Here is a 26,316-nt window from a genome sequence, read left to right on the forward strand (position 1 = left end):
ATATTATAGAAATATAATCCGTTGTTAACTCTAAATATCTAAATTAGTGACTAACAACTTTTGGCAGCAACCATTGCAAAGATGGTGACTCTTGCAGATTTGTTAAACCTTTTTTTGAAAAGTATCAAAATGAATATTAAGATTTTGTATGTACGAAGCCGTTCAACAATTTCACCCCCTCCCTCCTACGTTACACATTGTTATGAGTGCAATGTGTAATATTATAATAATGTTTAAACGAAGTATTTTATTAAAAAAAAAACGAATTCATATTTTTTGTTGTTTTCTGACATCGCATTTTCTCCAACCTCTCTTATTATACCGCTCGTATAAAATCAAACACCCGTTAACAACGAGTCTATATGTGTCGCTATATTTCAAAATCAGCCAAGTTCATAATAGATGAATAGGAGAAAAACAGCTTTTTCTTTTCTCAAATACACAGTCACAAGGGTGAAAGTTTATATTGTTTCGAGTATAGAATATTTAAAATTAATAAATTCCACATTTTGATAATGCAGAAATGTTAGAAAGCAGTAGTTCTTCAGCAATTCATAAAAAAAGTAAAAAATACATAAATGTGGACATGGCTGATTTTGAAATGTAGCGACACATATATGGGCAACCCCTAACCCGGTATCGTATCAAAGTGCTATTATCAAAAAACAGAATAAATTAAGCTGCCTAGTTGTAGTATTGAGGTGAGGATATTTTAATAAATGGCATTAGATTAAATTTAAAATACTGTAAATACAAAAATAAACATAGAAAAAATATTTAATAGTTTGATTATGCGAATATATATGTTAATATTAAAAGTATTATATAAAAAAAGTCATGTTCATAGATCATATGGAAGAGTTCCGGGTTATATAGCGCTTTAGAGATAAATCGCGTGAGAACCGATAGTAAAATTGATGAATACTACCTATTTCGCGTATAGGTATAATATATTAATATGTCAATCAAAACAATCGATGTATAGAATAAAACATTACTGCGTAGCCAATAATTGGTTATGTCTTTTATATTGAAGGCATGTGATTGAATCTTAAATTTAAATCAATAAAAAGGTCTAAGTATCTGGTTTAGAGGTCTTGGCAAGATATAAAAAGTGCCCTTGTCTTTAGTTAAAGTGATGTTTAATATTGTATTGAATTTTAACGATTAAATATTTTCAAACATACGAGAGTTCTGTAGTTGTTTACTACAATTGTTCATTCAATTACTCATTCATAATGGCAGCAGGTTATATTAAATGATAGTCAAACAAAATTCCAGTTAGACTCACAAACACAGAATGATATTTACCTTAGGTCAGCGACAGTGAATCTTTTATAATGAAATATAAAATTATACTTACTATTCCAAATCTATTAAAATCAGATGCTTCTTCATAATATTATAACTGTCCAACCAGTTATGTCAATTACTGATCGACACCGCCAACTTATAAGGTCAGAACTGCATAATGTAACTTTTAAGTAGTCCGATTTTAATAAAATTTAATGACTCCGTAACGTTAATTTAAATGCTGCAATCGTAATTTTTTAGATATGCCTATAAAGCGTTGATTTTTTTCTCGATATTATCGTTTTATTATCTTTAAATTATTTACCGAAAGTAAATTTAGTTAAAACAGATGCAGTATTGCAAGTGTGGTGAATTAATATTTACCAAAATTATCTTAGGATAAATTTTATTTAATTTACTTTGGTGTTGGATGTGTCGGTTATCACTTTGGGAGTCGTCGATGTGTCGTAGGTTATGATGTTGAGGATGATGATGAGGAAGTCGAAGATGTATGCAGGAGCGATTTTTATTAGGTATAACGGTTGGTACAATGGTATGTTACAGCGGTTATGTTACAATACTAAACTTATGATAGGTACAGATCCGAGGTCCGCATCTCGGTACAATCAGATGTTGGGCTAAGCGATAATATAGAGATTGCGATGGTAACAGACTGGAAACGTATATTCGAGTGACATTTTTATAAATCATTATTCGTAATGTACACAGTTAAAAGTAATACTAAACATTATATTCTAGTGCATAGTTATATTAAACGAGTCAGCGGCTTAAATACGAGTAGCTGTGAATTTTATTTATGATTACAGTCATAATATAATGATACTATGGGAATGGATATAATACTATTTTTCCATTGCGATACCGTATTTAATATCGCCAATCAATCTGCTGACACGGATAATAAGTTGTTTACCAGCATAAGAATAATTTGATACATTAAAAATAGATATTTGATCAATAATCTACTGACATTATTTTTCATGCCAGCAGAATTATCTGTCATGCCACAGATGGCATGAGTGTCATAAGTTTATTACCGCTGTTTTTAGTATGCTTATTTAACATGTATGGTGTGAGATTTAAAAATATTTACTTTCTAAGTACCTACTATAATAGTTTAAGGGTTTCAAGTACTCTTGAGTGTTTTAAAATAATATTTACAAAAATAGAACAATCAGATTTATCTACCGCTGAGACAGTAGGTATTCTATACTTATAATACAATTTTTCAAAAAATGAGTAAAGTGAAGATATATGTAATATATGTAATTAACTATTTCTTTTATTCAACGAATAAATATTCACAAGATTTAAGAATGTGTGATTGTTGTGAATTGGTAGTTGAATAAAAGAAATAGTTAATTATAAATTATTAGCAAGTTCAAGTAAGTTACATCACAAAAAATATTGGATAAATCCAGTACGTCGGTTAGTAATTGAAGTGATAGGTATCTACTTTGATTTAATAAACAAAATTTGATTGCCAAAGTAGCTTGATTTGGAAGAGCGCTGATGAGTGGGTAGTAAAAGTGGCCAATAGTTAAAATTTGTCGCAATTAGTATGTCACCGCGTAGCATAGAGGTAATGCGCGGATGGGGCGTAAGCCCGGGAGATGCAGGGTTTGATTCCCTGCCGGGGTGGCTTACTTTTTTCAAAATAGATTTTTTCTATTGGTTATAATATATTTTCTCAGAAAGTTTTTCAAAATTATGTATGTTAATATATATATATATAATTATATATCTTTTCACTCACCAGTAATTTCACCTTCATAATTCATTCATAATAGCAACCTAAAATTACTAAAATCAAATAGCCGTAAGTCTATATAAATCAATTACCTTAAATAATAATGAAAGTGTTATTTTTAAACATACAATATACTGGTTCTTGGATACAGATAATACTGTATATATAATTTTGTATTGAATAACCTGTAACGCACGAGAGAAAACAACATGAAAATGTACAGAAGAGCGAGAAAGGGAGAAAATGTAATAAGCATACACGTATAAATGACAATTCCGAATTTTAAAAAGCGGAGGAGGTATCATTATTTTCCTTTAATCGGGTCGAGAAAGAAAACAATTGATTATCTCATAAAAGTGTGACAGTTGCTTATAGTGCGGTAATAGGATATCAAGTGATTAGAGTATCGAGAAATTAGTGAATTATCAGAGAGATTTAAGGATGCTGTATTCTACTGTAACCTAAGGCAACATACGCAATCAATCAAAAGATAGAATATTATGGACGAGGAAAAACTATCAGCTAAACGTGGCTGCTTGATAAATATACGAGTCCAGCGATAGCGTGCTCGGCAAAGTCAGGATACTCTACAAAGACTCCACCAGGCTGATGCAGCAGCTCACAGACAAATAATTAAGTCTGAAATACCAGAACAAAGGCAGTTAGATAGAACATGCACGTAAATTTATGAGACAGAGAGAAGACAAATGAGAATCTTGACATTTGGTACTACCACATGATAATATTTATTAGTCATTTAATAAAGATCAGAAGCACAACCTATATAATCTCCTTCTCCACTTGTCGTTACTATTCTCGACTTTTATGCATGGCCGAATTATGTAAATTTTCTCAGTTTTACGATAGGTATAAGTTCTAACAATCTTAAAACATCACATCACTGGTCTATAAAATTCTCATTGTAAAACCGATATACTTACCTACTTTTTGAAAGCAGCTATTTTACTTATCTATTCATCCACTTATCCATTCATTTAATGAGCACATTTCAACTCCGTAAACCAGTATACAGACAATAATATATTACCTGAAAGTCCTACATATAATTATTAATTTGTACCTATATTTTATTAGTAAATTCAAAACATTGTAAGCATTGATAATAAAACCTTAAGAAATTAAAACAAATTTTATTATATTAATAAAAGACACCGGCTAAAATTCAAACAGCTGATTATTGCAGCATGTGATGAAACTCAATCTTTTCAATAATAAAATATAATATATTTTTATTTTTAAAAACTATAATTAATTATTACAATTACAAGTTTTGCTGTATATATAAAATGCTGAAAATAGAAATACCATTAGATTTTAAGTTTGGTCCTTATATACAGATTGGTTCTGAAATATATGGAATTTTTTAAACAGCACAGATTATTTTTATGGGAAGCCACACTTTCACTATTTCATTAGCTATGCTATAATATATTCATACTTCTTCTTTCATTTTGTCATTTCACAGCGTAGGGACATATAATAACAAGTACAAGTTTGCGCTACTACGCATAGATCGCTTTTGTAACAATGCTGCAGGGTGACGGAGGGCCGGCTACAGCGACAGAACCTTTGAAGGTGCTCTGACAGCATCCGGAAGACATGTTCCAGCCACATGAATCGTCTCTTCATAATTACTTCAATCACCTAATCTTCAAAGGTCTCTTTTGATCATTGACAATCGATGTATCCACACAATCTTAACATTGGTACGACGGTGACTTGAGCTCTTGAGTTGACACGGAAACCATTTGGTGATATTGATAATAATTGTAATAAAATTATTTTATTAGTTTGACAATTTTATAAATAGATTAGTATATTATAAAACTCACACTACTGTAACGCAATTTCTGAGCCACCCTGCTTATTAAAACATATCCAAACACGTGTTTGACCCCATGAATATTCATTTGTAATTTCATTTCAAAGTATAATAATAATTTGTATTAGTTATGGATTTTGGGAGAGCATTTGACACTGTGTACGTGATTTGGCTGAAAGTTATTTTTACTTTATTTTCACAGAAAAAAATCAATTTGGTGATTTGACATGCAAAATTATGTTAGTCGTGTAAAGTAAGCATCACAAACAAATGATTGTATAGTTCAATTATTATAATAATTAATGTTATAAGTATACCATCATAAATCATCCGGTGTGCGAATTTAGAACTAGGCTCGTCACAGTATAAATTGAATGCTATGTCAAATGTTTGCATGTGGCGCCCTCACTTAGCAGACAATTAATACTGGTAAAACAACCTATTCAAAAAGAAACTTTTTACACAGTTTCTATGCATTGTCGCTATTGCTACGTTTTTCTTTCCAGAAATAGTATTTATGAATATGTATCTACTTTGGAATATTTGTATCTAGCGTATAGCGTTAAAATAAATCTACCGAATTTGACAACGCAGTTAACTTTAAACTTCTCCTAATAGAGCTTGAATATTATACCAGATGTGCTTGAAAATCAACGTACCTACTGTTTTTTTGTGCATTATATTATTATCTTATAAATAACATAAATTATTTTTATTATATTTTATATTATATATATATATACATATTATTTTTATTATATATACTAGCTGACCCGGCAAACGTTGTTCTGCCATATAAATTATTTCTAGTGAATATTTTGGTTGTTAAATAAAAAAAACGAATGTATCGTAAGTGTGTGGGGATGGGATCTATGACAGAAAGAGGAATGGAGCGCTGTAGACGATGACCGCCGATAAAAACAAAAAAACAACAACCATTCATTTTCTCAATTCAAAATGAGTAATGATGTTCATAATTAATGAATTACCTGTGACAGGATCTCGTTGTTTAATGTTTATGCAATATCCGTTTTGTCCCTACCAGAAAATTAGCGGATATTGGAGAGCGTCGTATGAACGGTGTGTGTCAGCGATGAACTCCAGATTATTGTTTCTTCTTCGAATCATGAATTCTCGCGTCGATGTGCGGTCGCCAACCATGATTCCAGCAATGTCGTAAAAAACAGGTGCATTGAATCGACGCACGTGCTCTCCAGCTGATGTTTTATCAGGATTGATGACAATAGCGTGATTGTCACTTTGCAATTCGTGCATGTGTGCTTTGAAGAATTTCAATAATTCATTGTGCTCATTCAATAGAGCGTCCAGTTTGCGGACGATACGCCTGGCATTAGGCGAATTGAGGTTATTGTAGCCGCAAGGTGCATCCACACGATTGATGTCCTCACCGCCCATGAAGTAGATTTGTAAAAAAATATGTGGTTCGTTTGGCATTGGCAGCAATGAGCTTACTTTGTGGTATATCTGGCCTTTGATATTGAACGTAGAATGGAATTGTTGACCATTTGCCGGAGTATTATGAACTATATCTGTTGCTGCAAACGAAATCATTTGGAAACATGAATTGAATGTGCGAATGGACTTCAGGAACAGGTTTGAATCTGGAACCGTGCCGATGAGCAAGCCGTTCAATGGTTTTGGTGGTATCTCAATTTCTGGTAGTTGCACTTTTCCTGATGCGCAACACATCCCGGCTGACTCATGTTTGAATTTGAGCGCATAACAATAGAGACATTCTTTGTCCATAGCACCAATCAGCACTTTCGGATGAGCGGAATATTCAATATCTGGCTCGTACTCAAATGGGAGATGAAGAAATGAAGCGGATGTAAATACTCGATGTACCTACTTGTTGGCGTTGTCAATCATTTGCTCTGCGTGTGTTGACTACGAACCGGCGCGCTTGGCTCCGTTCCAATTGTTGATTTCGTTCAGCTCGTGCCTCTTGTGATTGAGATGCACGCAATTGCGACATGCTCACACGCACGTTTTTGTTATCTTGTTGTATTTGTTCGTCTGTTCTTTCTGCTCTACTATTTCGCATGTTTGTGGCTTTATTCGTTCGACGGCCCAAATGGCCCCCTTGCGTCTTGCTGGCATTGTGCACTGTAATACACGCACACAAAAATAGATAAATTAAAATAAATCGTACAAAATTTTGCACGCACTGCGTTGTGATATGCCGAATGAAATGTCAAAATGACGCGACGCTTTTATTGAATTCTTCTGGGACGTAGCGCCATCTGTCATTCAACAACATAAATAATTTCGTTCTGTTTGAAATACGAACGACGGTTAAATTTGTTCATACAAAAATAATAAAATCGCAATTAAAAAAACGGGAGGGTAGGGGTAGGAGGGTGAAAATTTGGGGTTATAGGTATTTTATGATGCCAAATAATAAAAAAAATACAAAAATAAAAATGTCAAAAAAATTAAAGAAATTTTTTTCTGGATAGAGATACCCTAATTATCTAGCGGTATGAAATATACTTGTTGACCTATTCTCATACCTAAAAAATATACATAAAAAAATCATGAAAATCGGTCGAGCCATTTCGGAGAAGTACGACCACAAACATCGTGACACGAGATTTTTATATATATAGAGATGTTACGCCGAATGTGCGAAATTGACTATTACATGAAATGGGCTAAATTTTGGCTAATTCGTGTAATAGTCAAGCCTGTTGCCTTATTCATGAATTAGGTAAATTTTCTGCTGAGTACGTGAATTCGCCAGGGTATGGAATTCTTAAACTGTCAACATGACAGTAGAAAAAGTAAATTTAATACGGATGGTTTATTAGCTATAATTGGAAATAATATAATATTATTATTATTAGGTTAGGTTGGGTTAGGTTAGGTTAGATTAGGTTTTGTAATTCTGAATTATTCAACTGAATGTCCATTTTGAGGTTAGCTAAAAAGTGTCAACAAACTATCACAAACATACAATCGACCATTGCACGATTGATACCCAAGCACGAATCAAAAAGCGAAAATACCTTTTAATAAAATTCTTCCGTTATCATATTACAGTTCTAGATTTTTTTTGCGCATAGTAAATGGATATGAACGTCATTGTAGTTATTGATTGGTATTGGTATTGGCTTAAGCGCCGGTCTATAGTGTCGTGGGTCCCAGGTTCGAATCCTGGGTCTGGCAAGTACACAAATTGTTTTTCAATTTGTGTATGAGTCAGAGTATGGACCTAATAGGTTGAGCAAGTGGCTGACATCCATTTCTCGTAAAAATAAAATCTGTTAATACAAACCTCAACTACTTGGAGGCCCATATGATCCTATTAGGATCGGACATGGTCGAAAGAAGAAGAAGATATTTTTATATTATAATCAATGACATTTGACACATTTGGTTAGTTTGATTAGTTGCAAAAAACACCACCGGAGCGCGACCATCTCTTTTGACCATAGCTGATAATACACGTACATTTTGACCAATGCATGAACTAGGCAGAAAAATTACTGCCGAATTCACGCACTCGCCAGATATTTTGTCTAATTCATGAATAAGGCAACGGGCTTGCATTTTTCATGATTTAGGCTAAATTTTGCCCATTTCATGTAATAGTCAATTTCGCACATTCGGCTTAACATAATATATACATATTATTTTTATTATATATATGTACATATTTTAAAAAAATGCTAGTTTATAGATATTTTTTAAATGTTGAAAAAAAAATAATTCTGCCCGCTAGGCAGTATTATCTTCCCCATTTCGAATATTTTGTGAATGACAGTTGGCAGCACTGATTCTATACAATTCTTCGAGCAAACCAATTATTATTTTTTGTCGTTTCATTAAAATATCATTAATTATATTTTTTATGGCATTGAATTGATATAACGAATTTAGAGATATCTAATTACTACTAAATTCCAAGACATAAAAAGTATTTCAATTTCAAATATTTTGTTTACGATAGTGAGCAGTAAAAAATACACTTACAAGGCGTTTCTAATATGAGATGAAATATAAAAAAACACTAAGTAGCATAATAAAAAACAGTCTAAAATATGTATATAATTATGTGTACCCACAAAATTATTTACGTTACAAGGAAGTACAGCGTGTGAGCTTAATAATATATTCTATTTTCTGAATATACAATTATAAAACAACATCTTTTCCTACATTCTTACCTTCAATTTGGTTGAATACTGTTATTATCTAGCCATTTGACATCAACAATTTTCTTACATACATTTTAATAGAAGACAATATTACTATACGTAAACAATTATCATTTTTACTTCAAGATGAGGCTGTTAGAATTTTATTTGACTTGAATGTACTTTGTCTAAAACAATATATATATATATATGGATGGGAAGTCATTGCACATCGCGTTAGTTAAAATTCACATCAATAATAAATATTCTAACATTTTGAAAAATAGCACAGAACTAATTAATACTTATAATTCCGATAAGCTATACCCAAAATATACTATATTTTGAAGCAGGGTTTTGAATGTGTGAGTTTCCTACGAAAATGAAACACACATTATAGACGTGCAATTGAAACCATCAAATACAGCAATATTGAACGAGCGTCAGTGCATAAACCAAGAGTAGTTGTCAGAACCAAGGACAAGCTTAGAATGACGTATTCTTGGCAGATGTTTAAGTTTATCCCATATCCTTCCACACTTGAGATCGGTTACTTGTTACTGCACATCCGTTAGATATTTCAGTTTCCGTTAATTCTGTATTCCCTGGAAAATAGTTTTCACATAAAGAAAATAATATCAAACAAAAGTTACGTATCACTTTAAAAAAATATGTATAAGTAAACTAGAAAAAAGGAGGAATCGAAGCAATTTTTCACCAAGTTAAATAATCCTTTCTCGTGGTTAATATTACTATGGTTGGATAATATGGTTAATGCGAGACTTCATAATATGTCATGCATGTCAAATAAAGTATTATATTCCTTAAGAAATTGGGTTTTTTAATATCCCCATATACTTAAATAAAATCGAATATGGATTGATAATATGTTTTTGAAGACATACAAAATACCATTTATACTCCATCTATATAATAATTATAACTTTTCATCAAATTCATCATTTCTTTTTGAATAAGTGTGTTCATAGTTTTATATAGGTAACCTACTGTAGGTATCCTATAATATCCGAATATAATATTTTTTTTTCAAATCAAATCAAATCAAATTTATTTATTTTACATATAATGAACATAACAAATTATAAATTCAAAGCGTTCATGACATGACATAAAATAAATGTTAATAATTTTTAAAAATAAAAATACAGAGAATAAGTAATAAAATAAGAAAATCTATAAAATAAGTAACAAAATAAAAGTAGATGGAAGCACACATAGTGAACTTTGATAGACCCTATCTTAAAAACTTATAAAACAACGTCCACCTAAATTCACCCTCACGTAAGTGGAAAATATCAATATCCGAAGCGATTTCAATAAAGATGGTTACTGCCCTCCCAATTGGCATTACTAATGGCAGGTTAGTTCTGCACCGTGGGAGAACAAACAACGGATGCCCTCGAATCCTAAGGTAATTACCGACCATATCCGATCCTAATAGGATCATATGGACCTCCACAGAGTAGAAGTTTGTATTAACAGATTTTGTTTTTTACGAGAAATGGATGTCAGCCACTTGCTCAATCTATTAGGTCCATACCCTGACTCACATACAAATTAAAAAACAATACGTGTACTAGCCAGACCCAGGATTTGAACCTGGGAACCACGGCGTTATAGTCCAACGCTTAAGCCGCGTATATATAATACGTATGATACTTGTGTTCAAATATTCTTTAAATTAATTATTTAACCACGAAAAAGAGCAAAATATATTTTGCGTCGATACACCCATTCAATTTTGAGTGTTACAATAATCTTTTGACAATTGAGAACTATTTCTTTCCATAGTGAAAATCTACCATTTATTTGACAGTAAAGTTGTCGTTCATTTGTGAAACCATCTATCTATTTCCAATGTTAGTTTTATCTTATACATCTTAGACTATATTATATTCCTCTACATAATATATTATATGAAATAATAACAACATAAACACTTATCTTTTGGTATTAGAATCCGTACTACCGATGCCTTAAGGGGGGACATGCTCGTCGAAGGTCAAAATTGAGTTTTTATTGTATTTTCAAACCATGATCCTGGACACTCCTTAAACGTTGTAGATAATCTATTTATATAATTTTGAAGCCTTATTATCCTTTATAGTTATTTTAAACATTTGATGACTGCATAAAGTATTTTTGTTACATAAAATAGTATTCTTTTAAACCTCTCGCTCTAATGTTTTAGAATATAGTCATATTTCGGTACATAACTGTGCAGTGGTGTTAAGATTTTTTACTTTTATTAATTTTTAAACGCATTTATGAAACCATTAGTATAATTTATTATGAGATAATTTTTGTAAAATATTCACGATAAAAAATTATATTGATAATCTCTGTGATCCCAAATTTGACAAGAATTAGGCATTTTATTATTCAAAAAATCGGCAAGATAAACACATTTGAAGATGATTCTAAAGATACTTATTATAAGCTATGTCTTTGACCATTCAAGTGTGATAAACATCTTATGAATAATGATTGCTTTATAATAATTATTGACCTAAGAATAAGGTAGTGTTTTTTTGAAATACGCCATTTCTTTTGTCATTCCCCAGTAGTTAAGCTACAACATACGGCCGTAGCCATAAATTGACAAACTATAATTGAAGTAGGGAGTAAAATGATTTTAACGCGCGTGTTTGAACATGTACCGTTTAAAAAAAAATAGAAAAAAAATTCGGTTAGGTACATGTTCAAACACGCGCGTTAACATAATTTTACTCCCTACTTTAATTATAGTTTGTCAATTTATGGCTACGGCCGTATGTTGTAGCTTAACCACTGGGGAATGCCAAAAAAAATGGCGTATTTCAAAAAAACACTACCTTATTCTTAGGTCAATAATTATTATAAAGCAATCATTATTCATAAGATGTTTATCACACTTGAATGGTTAAAAATATAGCTTATAATAAGTATCTTTAAAATCATCTGCAAATGTGTTAATCTTGCCGATTTTTTGAATAATAAAATGCCTAATTCTTGTCAAATTTGGGATCACAGAGATTATCAATATAATTTTTTATCGTGAATATTTTACAAAAATTATCTCGTAATAAATTATACTAATGGTTTTATAAAAGCGTTTAAAAATTAATAAATGTAAAAAAATTTAACACCACTGCACAGTTATGTACCGAAATATGACTATATTCTAAAACATTAGAGCGAGAGGTTTAAAAGAATACTATTTTATGTAACAAAAATACTTTATGCAGTCATAAAATGTTTAAAATAACTATAAAGGATAATAAGGCTTCAAAATTATATAAATAGATTATCTACAACGTTTAAGGAGTGTCTAGTATCATGGTTTGAAAATACAATAAAAACTCAATTTTGACCTTCGACGAGCATGTCCCCCCGAGGCCCTGTTATTTATTCAAACCAATCGACTTCTGGCTTCATGGAAAGCATTCTAGTATGACCTGGAATGATATAAGAAAACAGGTGAGTGTCGTGGAATATTGAAGACGTCATCAGATTTCCATAGGAGCAAATATTGTCAAAGAAGAAAAAAAAAAGATTCTAGGAACACTACAAGTACGAGCTAATTTTTTGTTCTTACCTCCCAGTTGGCTGTTTTTAAATCATCGAATAGAAATGTATGTAAGCACTCTAGAACAAAGAGTATTTAGAATAATTGTTTTAATATTAAATGTCTTTATATTTGATTATTTATAAAAGTAATACCAGTAATAATTATATTTGTGTTCGTTGTGATCGTTCTTGTATAATATGGTTGTTGATTTTGGTTGCCATGGTTTTCTACTCATATTTTCCGCTTGTCGCCGGTATTGCCATCTCTATTGCCGCAAATATCTTAAATCCCATTTTCCCTAAAATGAGCCAAATACAATATAATCTGTTCCTAATGTATCATATCTATAAGATCCAATTTATAGTTTGAGCTTATTCATTTATTTTTATTATAAATCCAAAAATATTAAAATAATAAAACAGCGGGCACCAAAAATCTTAAATTGCGTTTTCACAAAAATATTCTTTTTGGACATAAGTTAAAGCTGTCAGGAATATTTATTATATTATACAATTTTTATTTAAATATTTGGCGTATGTTACCTACAAAAATATTTACATTATCAATTAAATTTAATGAATTATTATTCATGGTTCACAGATCATGGTATATTTTTCTCATTTAGGCCTGGTTTCTTAAGTTGATCCAAAGATACTTATAATTATTTTTCTTACGATAACTCCTAACATTTTTTTCGATCTACGTAGCCAATGACATTAATATGGACGAATCATCTGGAAAAAAAATGAGACTCACTTTGTTGTGGGGTCTGCCGAATGACATAATCTGTTCTAACGCCATTACAATAAAGGTGACATTGCTATAAATTCCTGATGCTTTTTGTTGGGTCTGCCGAATGGTTCGGTTCGAACGGGTTCGCTCAAATGAACATTGATATTAGAAACGCTGCTCTAACGCCATTACAATAAGGGTCATATTGCTATAAATTCCCGATGCGTGATATCGCATAATGGAAATTGCGTGACGTCTACCTATACATGCGAATGCGCGAATTTACTTTCTAGCTACTGTATTGAGTGCATCGTCCATTAATAATGTCATTGTATCTAACTACCATATTTTACAATACTATGTTACCTCTGGTATAATTTATAAAACTGTCGCGGCATGATTTCTAAAAAGACCCATAGATGGCGGTGCCCATTGACTGGACGCCGCAAGCGATATGTAGCCGAATTAGGATTTAACTCTGTATTACAGCCAGTTAGATTAGTCTGATTAGCTCTGACCCTTTTAATCGTACAGGTCCTCTATTTTCAAACTAAGCATCTTACATTATTGAGATTCGTTTCTAGTGATAAGTATGGTTTCTAGTTGTCAAATAATGTGAAATCCTTTGGCAATTTCATCTGGTTAATTTAATCTGTTTTCGTGTAACGTTTTAAGTATTCTCTGTCATTGTTGGTTCATCTATGTGAAGTCTGAATAAATACTAAAACCAGAAGTGTTAATATTTTATAAATAAAACATACTATAAAACTATATATTTCTTTTATTAACACATAACTTAAAACAATAAAAAATAAAGTATAAAATACTTCATATCATTTGGAGTATTCTAATGTTCTTATATTAAATATAAGAACATTAGTGGCTAATGGTTTTTTTATAGAATGGTAATTGCCAAGTTATAATACTTCCTAAAACAATAATTTATTATTGTATGTATTAGGGTAAGCAATACTGCCCGATTTTTTGATCTCGAAATCCCGGGATCGAAAATGTTAAAATGCCGGGATTTTGGAATTAGCTTTGATAATAAATTATGATTTTCATAATATAAAATATACATTTGTTTGAAACAAAGACTAAAATATTTAGCAAAAATGTCAAGTTTTAAAATAGAAATGTAGCTTTGGTATTTATGTATCTATCCATTTTATTTGTAATTATAAATTTTAAAAATTGATACCATTATAATTTTTACATTACATTTTTTTTTAAATAATAACAAGATAAAAATAACTTTTTATGTACAACGTTTTTAAATTTTCTGTTGAATTATTGTGCTCAATATGCTCAAACTTGTAATTGATATGAAGTAAATAAAAAACGAACAAACAAACAAAAAATACAGAATACTGAAATGTCATTTCGATTTCCATAGTAATGCACGTATATATTAATAATTTAGTTTCTAGTACCACCCACTTAGCAACCAATAATAGTGGATTGGATTACGGATTTCTTCCGAAATAATTTTTCATACGAAACAGAATCAACTTAAAATGAATTCAATTCTACTTAAAGATGACTAAAAGTATTAAAATAATGCATTGGCAACGTATTCTGATATATTCTAAAAGTTTCAAATGTCTAGTTAGTCGGGAAGTTAGTTAAAAATCGATTGCAATATTTGTACTGGATAAACAACCACCGGAAAAATAAGAATACGAGCTAATAAAAACGTTGTAATATTACAGTAGTGTGCAAAGTACACAATTACAATACAATGTAAATTGTCGTAAAAATTTGAAATAAAATGTAAGAGAAAGTAAAACAATCTAAAAGCGGCATATCAATATATTATGAAAATAAGTTGAGTAGATAGATACCTATATAGATAAGATTTATTGTAATGCTTGATTGAATGGCTAATCGGAGGTATTAAACATGCCAATAGAAGAACTATTAGAAAGTGGATCATTATACTCAGTTCGGGGCAGTCAAAAATAAAATTTACTGTTTTAAACATAACCAAAAGTCAGCTATTTTCCGTCTTGATTTTAATATCGACAAATTAGTTATCTCTATCAAATTACTATAATAGGCAATAATATTTTATCGGGATGACTATTTTTTATTGACTTTTCTTTTCTGATACTGCCGGTCATCTCTTTATAGAATAAAATTATTTATGTTTTCATGATTTTCATATAATTGTTATGTATGTATTTTTCTTTTTTAACCATTTTCTTCATTATAACTGTATTTAATATTTGATTTAATTTGATTGTTTATGCTTTTTGTGTCAACCTGTTATTGGGACCATCACAAATTATGTATTCTTTTTGATTCATCTTGTTGGTTGACGTAAATAAAAAAAAATGATTTAGCTGAAAGGCTAAATTTACAGTTAATAAAACGTAAAGAAATATATTCATATTAGAAAATGCTGAAAGTATTGGAAATATTTATTTTTTTCATCAATTCTGGGTATCTAGAAATCTGGATTGTAAATAATAATGCCGAAATGATGAAATTAATAATTCTGTACTGTAATTACAATCCCTAGCAGATATCTTATAAAAAATCTGCGTTTTTTTGTTCTTAATAAAACGCAATATGTTTTTTGTCAGTTAAAGTAAAACGTATATAGTTAATGTAGTGCTCAATTATTTTAAAAAGTAAATTATTTATATTTCATGTTTCATGTCCATTACTTAGCTAATAAATAATACATAATATGTTTTCAATAAGAATTACGATGCAAATAGAATATATAGGAAGTTATTAAATAGGTAACAAAGTACTAAACCGATAGATTCATTTTGTTTGTAAGTATTTAGTAAGAGTTATTACACACATATATTATGTATGCAGATATAAAAATATAAACAATGACACTTGTAACGTCGAGGGCCAATAGGTCATGGTTTTGTGGCATATTGGTCATCAATCTAATATACTCGACCTCTCCTAGCGTAAATTCAGTGATTGATTGGACAGGTGTAAACAAAGTATGAAGTTAGCTTTAATGACTTTAAAAAAATTAATACACACGTGTATATATTCATCAGCCTAGATCAAACCACTGCTAAATGAAGGTTTCTTCATACTAATTCCACTACTTTTGGTTATGTGTTTTGCCTTAAACTGTAATTTCATAGAGATTAACTTTATGTCGTCGTTCCATCGTTCTGTCTTTTGTGATTTTTATATAACATGTTCGATACTAAAAATATCATGTAGGCCTCTAGAGCAGCGATACTCAACCTGCGGCTCTTTAAGCTTTTATGTGCGGCCCGAAACACATTTATTATCAGGAATTTCGTATATCTTGAGATTCGTTTCGACTTTGACGCACAGATAGTGACAACCGAAGAGGATTGTCATTATGGTCCACATCAGATCTAGTATAAGAGTGTTGCTATTGCACACGATTTATTTAAAAAATACGCATAATTTTTAAAATCTTAAAAATGTTTTGTAAAAAAGGGGGTGTTTCATGATTTTTTTCGTCACACCAGTAGTGATACGGCCCGTGTTATTTTATAAATATATGTATTTGGCCCGAAGAAAAAAAGGTTGAGTATCATTGCTATAGAGGGTGGAGATTTTATTAAGGCGGATGCTTCTACCTACCAGAGGCACCTAGCGAAAAAATACGAAGCTTGCAATTTGAGACATATTTTGATAATTTACAATTTAAACTCAAGATACCTTCATAAACGCCATTAGAACGGACTTTTGTTACAGATTTCATACCGAACTTACGTGTGTTTTCTTCTTCTTATTGTGCCATCCCCTAGCGGAGGTCGGCCACCATCAAGGCGATCTTATCTTTGTCGTCTGCTACCCGGAACAGTTCCGTGGAGCTTTACTCGTACCAATCACGAAGGTTCTTAAGCCACGAAATGCGGCGTCGTCCTCTGCTACGCTTCCCATTGATCTTTCCTTGAATGACAAGTTAGGGAATGCTGTATTTTTGTCCTCTCATAATGTGGCCGAGGTATTGTAGTTCCTAAATTGAGATCGCAAGGAGCGCCTTTCTCAAAATGAGACGCCTCCTTAGCAATCGAGATCTTAACCCACGTCTGAGACTGCATATGGTACGTTGTTATGTACTCTCAATTCTTTTCTATTGTATGGAAGTGTGGACGCTAAACCAAGAGATATCACGGAGACTTGAAGCTTTCGAGATGTGGCTGTATAGACGCATCCTCAAAATTTCTTGGACTGACCGGGTGACAAATGTTGAAGTTCTCAATTGAATGGGAAAGGACCGAGAAGTTCTACGTATGTTTAATACCTGTTAATACAATTGTCAAATAAAGTATTTTAATAAGATAAAATTATTAACTACATATTTTGAACTAATTATAACTAACAAACTCCATGCACGTGTAAAGACGCTATTACATTTCAAACATCTCACAATATGGTAGCATGTCAGAGTACTTGCAAATCTTTATCAGACATATCATAAAATCACTAATGACAGGCATGACTTAGGAATACTACGCGGTCAATGAAATTATCTTTGATTTATTAACAAAACATGGTATTTAATTATTGAATAACATCGCATGTAAAATGTCCTTTTAACTAACATTCGTCATAATTACTGATTTTGTATTAAGTTGTGTCGATTATAATGTTTAAGGAAATGATTCACTGTATTTTATGAATGCAAATAGAAAACACACCTTGGTGATTCGACACACCATTGAATAAATGTAATTAATTTTGTAAAATCGTATGACAAATCAATATGAAGACAAAAGAAAAAAAAACTCTCGTACGACTAGCATTCAAATGTAATATTTGCACAGCTGGGCTATAAAGGAGCTTTCAGTGTGACTCATAAATAATATAAAATATTATTTCAACGCAAATTGAAAATAATAATATATTAAAAAATTAAATACTGCGAAGAAAAAATGATAATTCAATAAGTCTTCCGTAACGAATTGATTTCTGATGTTTATGGCATCATTATAACCAAACTTCAAATAATAGTATTCAGGCCAAAGAAATTGCAAAAAAAAATGTTAATCTATGCAGATGGAGTTTATACACATTATAATAATGAAATAATGAATAAACCCACGGTGGCTGCGCGGCTTAAGCGTTGGACTATCACGCCGTGGGTCCCAGGTTCGAATCCTGGGTCTGGCGAGTACTTTTTCTTCGATGGCGCTACAGCTCTAGTCAAGGCCTGGCCTCCTCCACAGCCGTCCTCCAGCCGGAACGGTCCTCCGCACGTCTTTTCCAGTTCATGATTTTTAGCAACTGGTTGTCATCTTTTGTAATGTTGTCACCCCATCGTGTGCGTGGCTTTCCCACTGGCCTTTCCCCCCCTGGGTTTCCTTCAAGGATCTTCTTCGGTACCCGTGACTCAGGCATGCGCTGGACATGGCCAGCCCAGTTTAGCCTCTGGAGTTTTATGAAGGTGGAGAGTTTTGAATCTTGGTAAAAGCGGTATAGTTCCGTGTTGTACATAATTCTCCACTCCCCACCATCATTCATGGGTCCGTATATCCGCCTCAGGATCTTTCTCTCAAAGCAATCCACCATTTCAGTTGCTTTCACATTTAGCGTCCATGACTCGCACCCGTATGCAACGACTGTGCGTATGACGGTTTTATAGAGCCGGGTCTTAGTTTTCCTGTGGACATTTCTGGATTTGAATATGGGCAGCAGTGAGAAGTAAGATTTATTTGAAGCGGTTATACGGGCTTTTATTTCTTCCAGAACAGAAAAAAATAGGTTGAGCAAGTGACTGACATCTATTTCTCGTAAAAAACAAAATCTGTTTATACAAACCTCTACTCTGTAAAGGCCCATAATGATCTTTTTATGATCGGACATGGTCAGATAATGAAAGTAAAGCCAAAAAACGGTAACTAGGGCTAACGCAATAATATCAACTGTAGAAAGGAAAAAATGCGTAACCCTGAGTGTTTTCAAAATAAGTTGTATTTCATATTTTTTTCATTGTACACGATCAAACACACGTTGTGTACAACGGATATAAGCTGCAAATGCCGATTTATTATCTAAATAAATTTAGTTAGTAATTTTCAAAAAGGAAGTGACGTAGAAAAAAAAGGCTTAACCATCATTTTTGTTAAGTTTTTTTTAATTAACTCAATAATTATTAATAACAGATAAGAAATTTAATGTAAAAACCAATTATTAATAATTATCATGTGCTTCACGGTTATGTCTATTCTGTATTCTTTGACCGAAAACCACAACAAAAACGTTTATGTGCCTCCTGTAAAATTTGATTCGTACCCAGTATTTTTTATTTGATTTATCGATAAATTTGTTTAATTTTAAAGTGTTCTACAATAATAAAATAATATATTAGGGATAAAAGCGTAAAAAAAAATATTTTTAAATTTTACAATCATAGTAATCTTAAGATTAAATGGACAATCTAATAAAAGTGTTCTTAATTGGACATATTATCCGCTCTTTAGTTAAAGCACATGCACACTGCGCTTTCAAAAATTCTTGTGGCATGTCAGTCTTCGTACATCTCGACCCCGAGTTTGATTCCTGGTGAGATCGCAATAAATATGTGATTTTTTCAATGCCTGGGTGTTGGGATTATTTCTCTTCTATTACTATATTATATACTACTATTTCACTACACTATTAACATTGGGCCCATAGCCTGTTGTAGTGTTGAAAAAAGTATTCAGCATTCCGTAACTCTGCCGTATACACTCTTTGGTTGGTTTTTAGCAGCCTTCCAGAACGCTGGAATCCGATTAGCTCGATAGTACGTGATCGAATCAGGTCGAATGTCACCTTTGCACTCTCCGCATGATAAGAGACTGCGCAAATAGCCGCGCAAAGGTCTATTCTTGGAACTCAGTAACTCTGACCTACACCTTCGTAAAAGTGTCGAATAGGTGCCATTTGTTGATGAAGGAAAGGAAATCCCCAACAGAAAAATACGGACGAGTTTTCAGAGTCTTTGTAACTCAGACCTAGGTAATTATCCTGCCTCATTAAAAACAATAATTAATAACGCACCACTACAAGGGTTTACAAAAGAATCATAAGAAACAAAAATAATATGTATAACAGCATGCCATCATTTTTATTTTAATTATTAAATAATTACAATATAAAAAGAAGTTTTTATATACCTACCACGTTTTTTAATTTTCTGTGGAATCATATAAACTTGACAATTCTATGTATTAATAATTTAGGACAAAATAAGACAATTGTCAACAAATCATTTTTTTGCTATTTTGCAACAAACAAACAAAAATAGAATACTGAAATGTAATTTTGATTTCCATAGTAACGCACGTTTATATTAAAAATTTAGTTGTGAGGACCACCCCCTTAGCAACCAATAATATTATATTGGATTACGGATTTCTTCCGAAATAACTTTTCATACAAAACAGAATTAACTGAAAATGAATTCAATTCTACTTAAAGATGGCTAAAAGTATTAAAAGAATACATTAGCATCGTGTTCTGGTATATTCTAAAAGTTTCAAATGTCTAGCTAGTCGGGAAATTAGTTAAAAATCGATTGCAAGATTTGTACCAGATAAACAACCACCGGACAAGCAAGAATACGAGATAAGAAAAACGTGGTAAAAAACGTGGTAATGATGTAATGTATGGAGCACCTAACGTAGAGAAAATATTTTGTTCTATTACTATCTATTAAAACTGACTATATTATAAACAATGTTATTGGAAGAAAAAAAAAACATATTCATAATTATAATAAAGGACTTTATATTATAGTAGTTAAATCATATTCCTTGTTAAAGATCTGAACTGGTTTCAAATACATTATATTATTGTGGTTTTAAAAACAAAGTATTTTGTTAATTCTGTTATATTTTGATTCAGTATTTACAATAATTGGCATATTCTCATAAATAATATGCACTTCTCCACGGAACGATATGTTCAAAAACTCAACTCAAAAATAAAAAAATAATCTTGAACTGTAATTAACATTTTTAATAACCACAGTGATTAAACATTTTTTTCTTAAATCTAATGTCAGTGAATACAAAGAAAGTCGTAAGTAATAAAAATAATATTAAATAATTCGAATAATAAATCATATTATTTATTATCTCATACGTAATCAAAATTGTCTTTGTATAAAATCACTAAGTGACATCACCAAAATTATAATAAAACAAAATTATTTTATCAAAAATATTCCATGAAAATTGAATATTTAAATTAGATATGGCCTTTTCCCTCTTATAACACTATAAGAACAGATACTCGAAAAAAAATATAGTTATCAAAATAATGACGGAAGATTGATGTATTTGCAATGCCCTATCATATATACATGCTAAGAAGTCGATGTACTTACGGTGATGAGCCTGGAAGAGGGAAGTTGCTTACACGATGACTGATCTCTATCGAACCAAAGAATATCACATACAATATAAAAAAAAACTTAGATTATAATAAAGTTCTACCACGTATATTATATTATTTAACGGCCCACATGCTCGTCGTAGGTCAAAATTGAGTTTTTATTCTATTTTCAAAGCATTATCCTGGACATTCCTTAAACGTTGTAGATAATCTATTTATATAATTTTGAATCCTTATTATCCTTTATATTTATTTTAAACATTTGATGACTGCATAAAGTATTTTTATTACATAAAATAGTATTCTTTTAAACCTCTCGCTCTAATGTTTTAGAATATAGTCATATTTCAGTACATAAATGTGCAGTGGTGTTACGATTTTTTACATTTATTAATTTTTAAACGCATTTATAAAACCATCAGTATAATTTATATCGACATTATTATAGTGAATTATTTACGATAAAAAATTATATTGATAATCTCTGTGATCCCAAATTTGACAAGAATTAGGCATTTTATTATTCAAAAAATGGGCAAGATTTACACATTTAAAGATAATTCTAAAGATACTAATTAATTATAAGCTATGTCTTTGACCATTCAAGTGTGATAAACATCCTGCGAATAATAATTGCTTTATAATAATTATTGACCTAAGAATAAGGTAGTGTTTTTTTGAAATATCCCATTTCTTTTGGCATTCCCCAGTGGTTAAGCTACAACATACGGCCGTAGCAATAAATTGACAAACTAAAATTGAAGTAGAGAGTAAAATGATGTTATTGCGCGTGTTTGAACATGTATCGTTTAAAATTCATTCCGTAAACGTTGTAGATAGTATATTTATAAAATTTTGAAGCCTTATTATCCTTTATATTTATTTTAAACATTTGATGACTGCGTAAAGTATTTTGAATGAAAAAAAAAACGAGTTATTTACTTTTCCGTTAGGCGTTATAACGAGCATTTATCCAATATTATTCATGTATAAAATAAGCTAGTTTTTAAAATGGTATTATTTTAAAAGAACACGTAGTGTTAAAAACTTACAGTTAAATCGAGTTTCTACCCGAATAATAATTTATTCAATGACTCATTATATAGGCTAAAATAAATAATAGTTTTATTGACAGGTTTATTAAACTTTGATTGTAAAAAAGAGTCTCAAACGTATAATTTAGTTTTAGTAATAAAAAGGAGGATCATTCAAAATTGAGACATCGTAAAATTTTCGTTAAATAATGGGAACTATCTAAAATCTCATACCATCGATCGGGCAATAAAAAAAACGCTAACATATTTCATTTACAATGCGTTTCTAACGGAAGCTTTTACAAAAAAGTGACGCAAGCTTTTCGAAAATGAATATAAATAGATTCGATTAGTTTTATAATATGAAATTAAATGCTATGCTAATGATATGAATGATCAAAATAGATTGAAAGATAAGCCATGCATATCCAATAATATGATTATCAAAGTGGTGTTAGTTAGATCTCTTATAGTTTTATTTATTTTTCAGTTCATTCATTGACCTACTCATTTTAAAGTCGTAAATTTTTGTTGATAATACTATTTTCATTATCTATAACTCTCTATAAGGTTTATGAATGGTTCTTTTTCTACCCCCACCAAAATCCACATATTATTGTTATGAATCTGTAATTCTTCTCTCTATGATATCTGTCCAATGACAGAATTGTCTTTCGCTTAATTCATCGACACCCTAAGTTACTAATCATGTACCATTGCTTAGAATACTAGATCGGTATGATTTTGACTATTGCAATGTACAATGTACGTCAATATTATATTATTAATAAACCCCAATTTATCCACCATATCTAACATATATAAACTCTTGTACATGAACTAAGCGTCACTAATATCACCTACTGTTTCATAATATTTATACTGTTATAAATGATTCTGATATCATTCAATTCGCTTTATTCAACTTGTTAAAAACTTAATGCAGCTCTGCTCACCGAGTTGTTTCACTGCGGATCGAACTATCCTGAGTTATTTCCCTTTTATGTATACACTATATAATTGTAAATTGAAAATTGACGAATACACATCTCTGAAAATTAACATCCATCCAGTCTTATTACTGACATACACCTTCCATTGGACCACGTGAAAGATCGGGGCACTTTGATAAGGATTTCCGTTGCCGAAAACATAACACTATTGAAAATAGAAAAGTTTACCATGAGAGCGAAGAAACGATATCTATTATATTGGTAAATACTGTACCCATTTGATAAATTATGATGAATCTTTTAACAAGATTTATGAAGAAAACCAATAAGCATTCGACTCATTGGTCATCCCCAAAGAGGAGAACAGGTAACATCAATAGGAAATTAAATTCAATTTAAATTAATTTATTTTACATAACATAAAACGAACACGATAAATTGCTCAAATCGTTCATAAAATACAGTGTAATAAATTATCTGTAAAAAAATGACAAAGACGCACCAATTTAACTAAGTTGATCCAGACTTCCGGTTTCTAAGATAATTACCACCGATATACATGTCATATACATGTTTGGTATATACATGTCATATACGTTAATACGTATATTGTCATATACATGACGTCATATACGATATACATGTTTGTTATCTTGGTCCGCATGTGGCCCACAGGCTGCGGTTTGTGCATTACTGATGTAAGGTATGGTTTTAAATCAACCTCTTTGTTTTGAGTCTATAATCCTGCAACTCAAGTCTAACATAACACTTCACTCCAAAATCATAAAAAAGTTTGATGTAAATGCTATGAATCATTCCAAGGATTAACTATCTCGAGATATGAACTATCAATCAAAAGTAATATTTCTTAATGGCAGCCGCGCATCAGCTAGTTAGAGCGAGATATACAATATAGAGATAACGGGACTTGGATATTTTTTTCAGTATTTTACTGATAATTTACTAACTCTACAATGTTATATACAGTCGAACTTGGTTATTACGATCACGGAAATAGCGATATCTCGAGTAAAGTTCTGCGGAAGTACGTGGAAACGCAACGCACAGGACCGAGAGAAATGGAAGTAGCTTAAAAAGGCCTTCATCCAGCAGTATATAGATTCAGGCTGATGATGATGATAATACATGTCAATAATATTAGGAAAAATAGCAGCTGGATCGATGAAATGATAAAGTTCTGCAGAAGTAAGTGGCAACGCAACGCACAGGATCAATGCGGAATCAGCTTGGAGAGGCCTACATCTAGTAGATAGATTCAGGCTGATGATGAGTAGAGTTAAGGAAAAAGTGTATAAGTACAAAAAATGTAGCTAAATAAAAATCTTTCTTCTAAATTGTAACTTTAAACTATAGTATGTAACATACGTAATTTGAAAACACTTAATAAAAATTATAAAATCAATAGTTTTTTTTATATTATGTATGTATAATAAATAATGTTACAGTCTTAAGTCTTGTGGATTATTTGTTGAATAAGTTTATTACAGTTTGTGGGAATGTCAGTCGGATAAAGCTATAATATCTATACAGTATCAAGTGAACGAGTCTCAAAGAATATTGGTGAACCTTTTCCCCCATAATGTCGTACTTCAACTAATGCAGAGCTCAGATGATCGACGCACTCTCAAGCTTCCCTCGAACTAAGAAATTAATTACAACAAACTTTTAATATTTTAACATTAAAAGTCCGGGAAGAGCTCAAGATGAAGCCCAACATTTGTAGCGTCTTTTAAAAGGGATCGATTTCTTAGTAAGATGTTTTCTGTGAGGAACGCATGCATGCTACCTAATCTCCCGAATGACATGATATGAATGAAAACTACGAGTATGAAAAGGTTACATGTAAGTTGTATGTATGCAGTTTATTGTGGGACACTTATTCGTACGCTACAGTACGTGAAACATGAGTTCGTATAACATTTTATCAAATGACGAGTTCTTCGTTGAACATTTCACCGTGGAATACATTTGTATGTATCTTACAGAATGCGGCGATAGTTTGCAAATAGAACTATTCAAATTAAATTAACCCTAACCTAACCTAACCTCATCTTACCTAACCTAACCTAATCTTACCTAACCCAGTAAAGACATCTCATAAAATTTGCCACATTTTTTGCATACGTACAAATATACTCCATGGTTAAATATTCAACGAATAATTCGTCATTTGATTAAATGTTACACGAAATTATGTTTCACGTACTGCGGCGCACGAATAGGTGTCATGCGGCGAACTGTTTACGTACAAATTTCCGAATAAGCTATAAAAATGGCACTTAAAAAATGTACTTACGCATTCATCTACTAAATAAAGTATAAAAAAGATGAACATATTATATTTTTTAACAGTGATAACAGATTGTCCAGATGTTTATAATCTTGTTATGTTTTATTTATTGGTAATATTATAATATATGATATTATCTATCGGGAATCGATTTATCTGCCGTTAATTTTTAAATTATTCGTTTATATCAACAACAACAACAAAAAATCGGGTCAAAACTGTATATGAAAATGTAAACAACCTTTTTATTGTCTTTAAGATTTTATCGATTTCGAAGTAAAAACAATTAATTACACATTGTTGAACTT

At 31.2% G+C, this 26,316-nt stretch overlaps 1 pseudogene; it reads right to left on the bottom strand.

Annotated features, from left to right (window-relative positions):
- Positions 1-5,846: 5,846 nt before the first annotated feature.
- Positions 5,847-26,316, bottom strand: part of LOC147078870 (uncharacterized) — an 83,011-nt pseudogene continuing 62,541 nt past the window's right edge.

The sequence above is a fragment of the Rhyacophila brunnea genome, unplaced genomic scaffold (assembly GCF_057557595.1).
Source record: "Rhyacophila brunnea isolate RB1 unplaced genomic scaffold, BYU_Rbru_1.0 scaffold_10, whole genome shotgun sequence".
Lineage (NCBI taxonomy): Eukaryota > Metazoa > Arthropoda > Insecta > Trichoptera > Rhyacophilidae > Rhyacophila > Rhyacophila brunnea.